Raw genomic sequence first — 12,145 nt, forward strand, 5'->3', positions numbered from 1 at the left:
GATGAATATTTACAGGGGCGAGCTCAATGCAAACTCCACTAACGGCATATACCGATCCCAACTCGCCGGTTGGTCCAAAACACAAGCTCTCAACATATCCTCTAGGGTTTGGATCGTCCTTTCAGATTGACCATCTGTTTGAGGATGGTAAGCTGTACTCAAGCTTAATCGGGTTCCAAAAGCTTTCTGAAATATACCCCAGAATCTCGAAGTGAAACGAGGATCTCTATTAGAGATTATAGTAGCAGGTACACCATGAAGTCTCACAATCTCCTTTATGTATAATCGTGCTAGCTCCTCAAGGGTGTAAGTCATCCGAATGGGTAAAAAGTGAGCTGACTTCGTCAGTCGGTCCACAATCACCCAGATAGCATCAAAACCAATCCTAGTCCTTGGCAATCCCGACACAAAGTCCATTGCAATACTTTCCCACTTCCATTGCGGAACCTCTAAGGGTTGCAACATCCCGGAAGGTCTTTGATGTTCAATCTTTACCTTTTGACAAGTTAAGCACTTTGAAACATATTCTGCCACATCATTCTTCATACCCGGCCACTAAAACATCGCCTTTAAATCATGGTACATCTTAGTACTTCCCGGGTGAATGGAGAATCCGCTTTTGTGTGCCTCCTTTAAGATATCTTGCCTTAAAGTACCAACATCCGGCACAATGATCCAACCCTTGAATCTCCATAACCCATCTTTTTCTTCCGACACTCTCCACTGTTTTCCTTGCTCGATAGCCGGTAACACCTTCCATAACGCTTCATCATTTTCATGAGCCTTTAGGAGTTCGGACTTAAAGTCACTTGAGATTTCTAATCGGCTCAAACACAAGGTTCTGGATACTTCTCGAACACCAATTTTTAGACTCTCGAATCCCTTGAGCAACTTCTCCTCTTGAAGCATCATCCAAGACGCATATAACAACTTCCGACTTAACGCATCCGCCACTACATTTGCCTTTCCCGGATATTCATTCAACAGCATATATGCATTTATACTTAGCCATAATCATGGCTCCGCTGTAACACGACAATAATCTAGCCATCCGGCTTACGGTTAAATCCATAACCAGCCAATTCATTAACAATTACGGCCCTTCGGCCCATGGCATAACAAGCACTTCCACCGCCATTCTCCGCATCTCACATAATCATTTTTTATCCTCATTGATCATTCATTTTTCCCTTGCTTCACTCGCAAGTTACCACATTCACTAGCCCTTTTCCTCATGCTAGGCATATCATAATGATTTAAGATATAAGTGGTGAGATCGAAGGCTTAGAAGTATGAAATTTGGCTTTTAAAACTCAAAAATCAACTTTGGGATGAAAACATGGCCACGCGTACGCGCACTCCACGCGCACGCGCGGATGGCCAAAAACTCATCGACGTGCAAGCGTCATACGCGCGAACGCACGGGTTGAAAAATATCCAAACGGCGCGCAAGCGTCAACCACGCGTACGCGTGGGTGCTCTTGCGCCCCAGGCACAAAACTGGCACAACTTTTGCACAACTCTCGGGAAAATGGCTGGGCATTTGGTGCAGCGCATCGACGCGCCCACGCACACCACGCGCACGTGTGGATGGTGTTTTCTCGAAGAACGAAGCGTACGCGCCAAGTGCGCCTACGCGCGGGGGTTCATTCTGCTAAAAACTTTCTAAGTTAAAAGCTGCAGAATTCACAGATTCGACCCCAATCTTCCGACGGTCATAACTCTCTCATTTTAAATCATTTTTCACCTGTTCTTCGAACTGCATGGACATCCCGGATCCTATTTCATTTCTAAATAGATTTGGCACAAATCAGAGATCCGTAGTCCAAGTTATGTCCCGTCAAAGTATGCCCAGAAACCATGTTTTCATACAAAACTACAAAGTGCCATTTTCAAAACAAGCCACTTTCAACTCTTTTCAAAATCAATCAAAACATGCCAATTTCAACCCTTTTCTTTGAAATCATTCAAAATGTACCAAAATCAATAACAAGCCATCCTCAACTCACACATTGACACTTTACCAAAATTTCCAAAACCACATCCAACCATTTTAACACTTCTCAATCAAATGGCTAAAGGACAAACACAATATCATGTCATACATCCTTCCTCATCCCAATTTCCAATGATTCCATTTCCAATCAACCATCATTATACATAATCATCATCATACTCACCATCAACATGGTTACTTCCATCTTTCTTCTTTACCAGTAACACTGGAGCACCCCACGGGGAAACACTTGGTCGGATAAAGTTCTTACCCAACAATTCCTGTAACTGAGACTTTAGCTCGGCCATCTCTAACGGTGACACCCTATAAGGAGCACTTGAGATTGGTCCCATCCCAGGCACCAACTCAATAGCAAACTCGACCTCTCGGTTAGGTGGAAATTCCTCAATATCATCGGGAAACACTTCCGGAAACTCACACACTACCGGAATCTGATCCAACCTTTGATCATCACCCGAAACACCAGCGGTTAACAATAGGATACCCTGACATTCGAATCCAGAACAGTTCACCATCATCGAATTCAAGTAATAATTATTCACCACGACCGGCCCTTCTGTATCTTCCGGCATAAAGTACACCGACTTTGTAGAACAATCAAGCAGGACATGGTTCTCGGATAACCAGTCCAATCCCAAGATAAGGTCAAGACCGATCATCGGTAAGCAGATTAAATTATGGACAAAATCACGCTGCTTGAACCTAAACGAAACTTTCGGGCATCCTAGCCTAGTTACCATGGCTTCATGGGTAGCATTATACACTTTTAAGTCATAACCTAAGGTTACGATCTTCAATCCTAACTCATGGGCTTTCTCAAATGCAATGAATGAATGCGATGCTCCCGAATCAAATAAAGCATTTAAAGTTTGACCAGCCATTTCACAGTTACCTCGAATGAGTGTCTCGGATCCCTCTGCACCCACAGTTGAGGTGGTGAACACCGGACCAGTCTGTTGTGCTTTCCCAGCACCTTGCTTTCGCTTCTCCGGACAACTTGCGGCTTTATGCCCCGCCTTTCCACAATTGTAGCACAAACCCCATCCGGCCTTGCATGGTGCTCCCGGATGGTGACTTCCACACCTAGTACAAGCTTGATCATTCTGAGGCTGCTTCCCAAACCTTTTCCCTTGGGAGTTGTTGTTGTTGGGCCTCCTAAAAGAACCTCCCCTCTTAAAAGGTGGACCTCTAGGTGCAAATCTCTTCCCTCGGTTCTGTGGAAATGATCCTTTGTGACTTCCTTTCTCAGTGGCTGCCCTCTTCACACACTCTTCAGCAACCCTACACTTGTTCACCAACTCGGAGAAAGTCCTAATCTCCATTGGTCCCACTGAACTGAAAATATCGCTCCGGAGTCCTCCTTCGTACTTAACACACTTCCATTCCTCATATTCCACCGGAGTCCCTTGACACATACGAGAGAATCTGAACAGCTCCTCAAACTCTTCAGTATACTCAGATACGGACATAGTACCCTGCTTCAGCTGCAACAATTCAAGCTCCTTGGCTGTCCTGGCAGAAGTCGGAAAGTACTTCTTATAGAACTCCTCTTGGAAGACATCCCAGGTGATATAATCATCACCCTGCTGCAGGAGGCGTCAGATCCCTTGCCACCAATGCGATGCTTCCCCAGTGAGCAAATAGGTAGCGAACTCTACACGCTACCCTTCAGGTACCACCTGCGCTTGCAGTGCTCATTCCATGGCCTGAAACCATGTATCGGCCTCAGTCGGGCTAGTAGTTCCCTTGAACTTCGGGGGATTAACCTTCAAAAAGTTCGCCAGTGTCATCGGGCTCTGAACTCCACCTCCGTCATTACCATGGTTGTTCATCTGTTGGCCAAGAGCCTCAGCAGTGGCTTGCATAACAGCAGCCATGTTCTCTAACGCAGTCATAAAGTTCACCGGATCATTAGGGTTAGTCTCCGGCGCACGAGCATTAGTACGACCTCTCCCACGACCTCTACCGCGTACACGAGGCGCCATCTGGTCCCTATACACACCAAACAATCAATATTAAGTTGATCAGTCTCAATATCGGAAGTCTAGTGCTTCAAAGTCCCAAATGCATGCTCATGAACGTTTATGCCAATTATATCAAGCATATATACTAGTAGCACATAACACACACACAGAGAATGCACAGAAGCATAGTCAGTTCATTCCTCAGGCTCTACAGGAACGAACTGCTTTGATAGCATAATGTAACACCCTAGCATACAGAGTCTTATGCTTAAGTCATAATTCAGAGATGGCAAGGTATTATGACCTCTAAAATAAAAATTTAGTACGTATAGTAGTATGAATGATTGATTATAACTAGGAGCCTTTATAGAAAAAGGGGTAAACAAAAAAAAAAACCGTAACTCGGAAGCGCTACAGTCCGATCGATAACGTAACCAGCAAAGGATAAGCTAACGCAAGATTATATATATAAAGAGTGTCAAAAACGGGAATATCAAGACTCAAAATCTGGCTGCGAAGATAACCGGTCCGAGCATAGCAATATATACATATAATAAAATAAGGAAAACCCCAAGGAAAACCCAAAGGGACACAAATACAGAAACCTATTCTCCAAAACCTCCTATAAGAGGAGTCATCACAGTTTGTATTATTTAATGGAGATAAAAGTATCTAAACAAGATATATAACTCAAAACAGAGCCCCGAGAACAAAGGATCTTCGCTAATCCAGAAGTCTCCAGCATGCCTCAACGAGAAGCCTCGCGTCCTGCATCTGAAAACCACAAAATTCGCATGGGTGAGAACCAGAGGTCCCCAGCATGGTAACAACTTCCACATATATAATACATAATAATAGAGGAAAGCCGAAGGCAATCCTAGAACTTCCTCCAGATAATATCAAAGCTTATAAACAAGCTAAACCGTAAGTGGCAACTGACTAAAGATTCTTCAGTCTAACTAATACTTCCCTTTCCAATTCCTTCAGACCTTCCAACCACTAGCAGGAGTATAATATAGCAAACACAGTTATATCAGACAAGAGATATACAAATAAGAACAATTAAGGTATTTAGACAAATAGCAAGTAATATGCAGTCAAATAGGCAATCTCAAACAAGTCACATAGTATGCATATGATGAATGCCTGTCCCTAGTGGCTAATGATATCATCTGTCGGTTATAGAGCCAACTCGACAAGTCCTGGTAGCTAACCATTGGACTGTCCCTCTGTCGCACATCCCCAACTCAAGTTATACTCATCATAAACTTGATCATAATCATGATCCATATCCATCACCCTCACTAGTGAATATTTACGGGGGCGAGCTCATCCGGGACTTTCACAGTGCCTGGCCACACTTACGACATAGGGTCAACAGAGTATCAAGTCTCAACCTGGAGCACGTGGTGGCTAGCCACTGCTACTACCCAGGGAAACTCGTATCTCAGATAGTGGAAGTGCAACATTCACAATTCATTCAACAGCATATATGCATTTATACTTAGCCATAATCATGGCTCCGCTGTAACACGGCAATAATCTAGCCATCCGGCTTACGATTAAATCCATAACCAGCCAATTCATTAACAATTATGACCCTTCAGCCCATGGCATAACAAGCACTTCCACCGCCATTCTCCGCATCTCACATAATCATCTTTGATCCTCATTGATCATTCATTTTTCCCTTGCTTCACTCGCAAGTTACCACATTCACTAGCCCTTTTCCTCATGCTAGGCATATCATAATTATTTAAGATATAAGTGGTGAGATCGGAGGCTTAGAAGTATGAAATTTGGCTTTTAAAACTCAAAAATCAACTTTGGGATGAAAACAGGGCCACGCGTACGCGCACTCCACGCGCCCGCGCGGATGGCCAAAAACTCATCGACACGCAAGCGTCATACGCGCGAACGCGCGGGTTGAAAAATATCCAAACGGCGCGCAAGCGTCAACCACGCGTACGCGTGGGTGCTCTTGCTCCCCAGGCACAAAACTGGCACAACTTTGGCACAACTCTCGGGAAAATGGCTGGGCATTTGGTGCAGCGCATCGACGCACCCGCGCACACCACGCGCACGCGTGGATGGTGTTTTCTCGAAGAACGACGCGTACGCGCCAAGTGCGCCTACGCGCGGGGGTTCATTCTGCTAAAAATTTTCTAAGTTAAAAGCTGCAGAATTCACAGATTCGACCCCAATCTTCCGACGGTCATAACTCTCTCATTTTAAATCATTTTTCACTCGTTCTTCGAACTGCATGGACATCCTGGATCCTATTTTATTTCTAAACAGATTTGGCACAAATCAGAGATCCGTAGTCCAAGTTATGTCCCGTCAAAGTATGCCCAGAAACCATGTTTTCATACAAAACCACAAAGTGCCATTTTCAAAACAAGCCACTTTCAACTCTTTTCAAAATCAATCAAAACATGCCAATTTCAACCCTTTTCTTTGAAATCATTCAAAATGTACCAAAATCAACAACAAGCCATCCTCAACTCACACATTGACACTTTACCAAAATTTCCAAAACCACATCCAACCATTTTAACACTTCTCAATCAAATGGCTAAAGGACAAACACAATATCATGTCATACATCCTTCCTCATCCCAATTTCCAATGATTCCATTTCCAATCAACCATCATTATACATAATCATCATCATAATTACCATCAACATGGTACCACCCATCAATTCAACCTCAATCATTCATCAAGCATATATCACAACATGCATTTTCTCATATATCACACAATCAAGGCATCAATATTCATAATCACATATATGATCACATCATATATCTCAATCATTCAATAACATCATCAATTCAATACCTATCTTAGGGCCTCTAGCCTAAGTATTTCCTACCACATTACATATTAGATACGGGAAACTGAAATCATACCTTAGCCGATTTTCCAAGCTCAACCGGAGCACTTCCAAACCACTTTTCCTCAAGCTTTCAAGGTCTCAACACCTCCAAGAATAGATTTTGTCACACAAAACCCTCTTCCAAGCTTTCCAAAATCACCAATCAAGCTCCAATATTCACATATACACAACCTAAGCCACAATCATCATACCAAAACACAAGAGCTCAATACCCACAACCACAAGTTCAACATTCTCACTAGGGTTTGAGATATCTTACCTTACTCAAGGTCCAAGGAGACAAGATTAACCTTCTCCTTCAAGAGAGTTGGGTCCTATAACATCAAAGAGCCCAAAATCTTAATATTTTTGCTCATGAAACTCGAAATCAAGGCTGGAAATTCGAAGAGCAAAACGTGGCATACCTCAAGATTGATTGTATGGGTTTTGTAGAGCTCTCCGCGGTGAACGCGTGGCCGTAAACGGTGCGGCAATCGGAGCTCTAGATCAAAAGTTATAGTGGTTTGAAGATCAAGTGAGAGAAAGAAGTTAAGAGAGTGTTCTTCCCTCCTCCATACCAAATTTCAGCGTGTTTGAGTGCTAAGTGAGGAGAGAGAGTGCTGAAAACTAGGGTTTTGGTTTAGTTTAGTTGGGCCAAGGGCCCACTTTGGGTCCGGTTGGCCCGGTTTGGCCTGTGCGGTCCAATCTTGGTCCGATTTCTATAAAATTGGTACCGAAATTCTCGTCTCAATCTCCTCTATCATATTAAGCCACAAAAATAACATTTTTGGCTTTCTAGAATAAATTCTCATTTATGGGTTAATTAGCCGTTAATTAACCGGGTCTTAAAGCCCTTACGCCGCCACCGCAACCTCGACAGGCGGGATCCAACCGCCGTCCCTGCCGGGTGCATAGCGTCTCAAAATCTCAATATACAAATGATACATCAGTGGTTTTCCAAAAAAAATTTCAATATCACATGGATCCATCATCTCATTTAGAGTCTTCGACTCATCTCTACCATTGTTAGTTCAACATTTCCCTTCCTCTTTTCCACTCCATCGAACCCATCCTCAGTACACCAGAAACCTAAACCTCCATTCGCTAATTTGTCATAATAAACATCAACTAAAACCCTTAGCCCATTTTCCATATTCCCATACTCAAAATTTAGCCCAAAAGCCTTAAAATGGTGTTATAGAAGCTTACAACCTTGTTGAGAAGGTGAAATAGTGTTTAAATTTGTGAAACAGGGCGTGTGCGTACGCACAGGGGTGTGCACGCGCACGCCCAGGAAGATTTTAAAAGTGTGCTTACGCATAGTGGTGTGTATACACACAGGTACCAAATTTTATAAGGTCTGTATGCTCACACAAGGTGTGCTAGCGCCTCCAATAGACTGGCCTTCCCAACGTGTGCGTGCACACAGGGCTGTGCGTACGCACAGGTTGCAATTCTTCGTTGGTGTGTGCGTGCACAAGCTGTGCTAACACTGCGAGTAGGGAGCCTTTCCTTGCGTGTGCGTGCGCACAGGTTTGTGTGTCCGCACAGATTAAGATTTTCGCAGAGTTGTGCGTGCGCACATATCAGAAATCATAAAATTCTGCAACCTTGCAGAATTTCAGATTTTTGACACCAACTTTGAATGATCATAACTTCCTCTAGAAAATTTCAAATTTTACAAACTTTATATCAAATTAAAGGGTTTTCAATAAGCTTCAATTTCCAATAAACCCCAATCAATTTTGAAAACTGAGAAAAAAAATTATGATCAAACAAAGTTTACTAAAATTCTCTTTTTACCCAAATTCCACCTATACTCAAATTTACCAATTTCTCAAGCCACATCCAACTAGATCAATACCAAACCCCCATTTATAACACAAATTACCTTCTAGGGTTAACAATAACCATTCTCAATTATCAAACCTCAAATATATGACTCTAAAATCAGTCCTCCACCAATACATTCACCAATCATTTCCTCATCTCTATCGATTCACATCATCAACTTCATTCATGCTTTAAATCCATATCCAACAATATACAATCATTCAAAATCATCAAGCATCATATCTCAACATTATTAATTCTCATCATAGCTATATTATTTCAACATACAACATCAACCAACCATCATCAACAACCACATAAATCCAACCCTATCCTATGGGTCACTAGCCTAAGTGTCCATGAATATTATATACTACATAGAGAAAACCGAAACCATACCTTGGCCGATCCCCAATATTCACCAAAATCCTAAATTGAGCCCAAGATAAGCTTTCAATCACAATCTAAGCCACCAAGAATCTCCAACAAGCATCAACAATCATCAACAAGCTCCAAACTCACCATAACCAAGCTATATATACATAAATCATCACAAATCAACCTAGGGATCATTATAATTGAAATTTCACAAGAGTTTCAATGCCTCTTACCTTATTCAACAGTTTTGGAAGCCAAAACCAACATCAATCAAAGGCTAGAGTGTACTTAAACACCCAAAAATCACAAAACCTCACTTAGCCAAAAGCCCTAAAACTCGAAACTTTGAGGAGAAGAACTGAGAGAGATTCGAGATTTACTTACCAGTTTCTTATATAGATTTTGTAGAGCTCTTCACAAGGAACGCGTAGCCACAAACGGTGCAGCGATCGGAGCTCTGTAACTCAAGATATGAGCTTGAGAAGATTGAAGTGAATAGTGAAAATGGAGGTTCTCTTCTTCTCCTTCTCAGCTGTGTGAGTGTGTTTGTTTGTGTGTTATGCTGAAATGGGTTCACTTATGAACCCTTTTATATGTTGGGCTTGGGCCCTACTTGGGCCCGGTCCAACCCGTTAGCGTTTTTAGCCCCCGGCCCAACTTCGGGCCAAACCTTTAAAATCAACGCCCGGTTTTTCATTTCTAATGTTTTTTTAAGGTTTTTGACTATTTTCACTTTTTCTCGTGTGATATTGGGCAGACTTGAACCGGTTTAATCGGTTCAACAGCCAGTTCATGGTTTTTCACGGTTTTTCACATAAAACACATTTTCTGACTCAGAAAGACCTACTGAGTCCAAAAATCACCTTTAAATCCTCAAATTCTCACTCTAAAATATCGGAACCTAATTTTGGGCAATTACTTATTTAATTAACCGGTTGATTAGTCGCGGTTCTTACATTCTCCCCACCAAATAAGAAATTTTGCCATCAAAATTTGAATTACCTGAGAAAAGCTCGGGGTATTCCTTTCGCATCTCAGACTCCAATTCCCAAGTGTGCTCTTCAACTCCTGCTCGCTCCCAAGCAACTTTAACCAATGAAACTTTCTTTCTTCGTAGCTTCTTCACACTAGTGTCATCAATTCTCACTGGCATCACTTGGAAAGTCAAGTTCTCTCACAACTCGACCGATTCAGACTCTAACACATGAGCCGCATCCGACATGTACTTATGGAGTTGTGACACGTGGAATACGTCATGCAGGTTAGACAGATGAGGTGGCAAAGCAACTTAATACACCACCAGCCCGAATCGCCTTAGAATCTCAAACGGTCCTATATACCTCGGATTCAACTTCTTGGTTGTAATCGCTCTTCCAATCCCAGTTGTCGGTGTAACCCTCAAGGATACATGTTCTCCCACTCCAAATCCTATCGGTTTCCTTCTTTGATTCGCATAACTCTTCTGTCAACTCTGAGCAGTTAGGATCCTTGCACGAATCTCCTTAATGTTCTCAGTATATTTTCCAACGTCTGAATAGTACTCTCCGACTGTCAATCCATTTTTGGATGATATACGGTATTGAGACATAGCTTCGTACTGAAAGCACTTTGGGAAGCTCCCCAAAACCTTGAAGTGAATCGGGGGTCACGGTCCGATACTATGCTCGACGGCATACCATGCAACCTTTCTATCTCCTTGATATACAACCTTGCTAACTCTTCCATAGAACAGTTCACTCGAATAGGCAGAAAATGAGCAAATTTGGTTAAGCGATCCACGATTATACAAATCGCATCAAATCCCGACCTAGTCCTCGGTAAACCGGTCACAAAATCCATCTCGATTCCTTCCCACTACCACTGAGGAATTTCAAGTGGTTGTAGCATTCCCGACGGTTTCTGATGCTCTATCTTCACCTTCTGACACGTCAGGCACTTTGAGACATGTTCCGCCACATCCTTCTTCATACCAGGCCACCAGAGCATAGCCTTCGGATCGTGGTACATCTTAGTACTCCCAAGGTGGATAGAAAATCCGCTCTTGTGCGCTTCTTTCAATATATCTTGCCGCAACGTCCCAACATCCGGCACAATGATCCTACCCTTGAATCTCCACAATCCATCTTGATCCCATGACACTCTCCACTGCTTCCCTTGCTCGATAGCTGGCAACACCTTAGGTAACACGTCATCGTTTTGATGAGCCTTTAGGAGTTCGGATTTAAAGTCACCTGAGATCTGTAACTGATTCAGGCAAGTTCTTGCGACAACTTCACTAATATCCAACTTAAGATCCACAAACTTATCCACCAGCTCCTCCTCCTTGATTCTCATATAAGCAATTGTCAATGACTTTCGACTCAAGGCGTCTGGTACTACATTCGCCTTTCCAGGATGATAACTTAGTTCAAAATCATAATCCTTTAGCAACTCCATCCACCTCCTCTGACGCATATTAAGCTCTTTCTGATCAAAGATGTACTTGAGACTCTTATGATCAGAAAAGACGCTAAACCTCACTCTATACAAGTGGTGTCTCCAACAAGTTGCCAAAGCATCTCGTTCACCATCATCCTACCGTGTCGATGTTCTCTCTCACCTTCCGCTGCGTCACTCTAATTATCATCATTAAGAATCCGAACTTTTTTTCCTTAAACCAAATACCGATTTTGTAGTATTTTTCAAAACCTTTTTAAAAAAATCAAGTTCAATCTAAATGAGCCCATTGTTAAAACGTTATCAAAAAAGTCAAAAACTTTTTATTTGTAAATCAATCACTTTGAAGCACGATTTTTCCCAAATTCATTAGAATCCTTAAATCAGAACCTTTCAATTTGAACCCCATTTGTTAAGCTAAAATTTACAAACCAAAATCACAAGTTAACAAAATCTTAGGACTCATTTTCCTTTTTAAATTGTATCATTTGATCAAAGTTCCAATTCTAGTTTCAAAACTGAATTATTTAAACCAAAGCTCCAAACCAGATTTGAAAATCATTTTAAACCTTAAAACTGCAAAAATCATAGTTAAAAACCGCAAAGGTGTCAGTCGGTATTTCCGTTGCCACTAGT

Source organism: Arachis ipaensis, chromosome B06, assembly GCF_000816755.2.
Source record: "Arachis ipaensis cultivar K30076 chromosome B06, Araip1.1, whole genome shotgun sequence".
Taxonomy (NCBI): domain Eukaryota; kingdom Viridiplantae; phylum Streptophyta; class Magnoliopsida; order Fabales; family Fabaceae; genus Arachis; species Arachis ipaensis.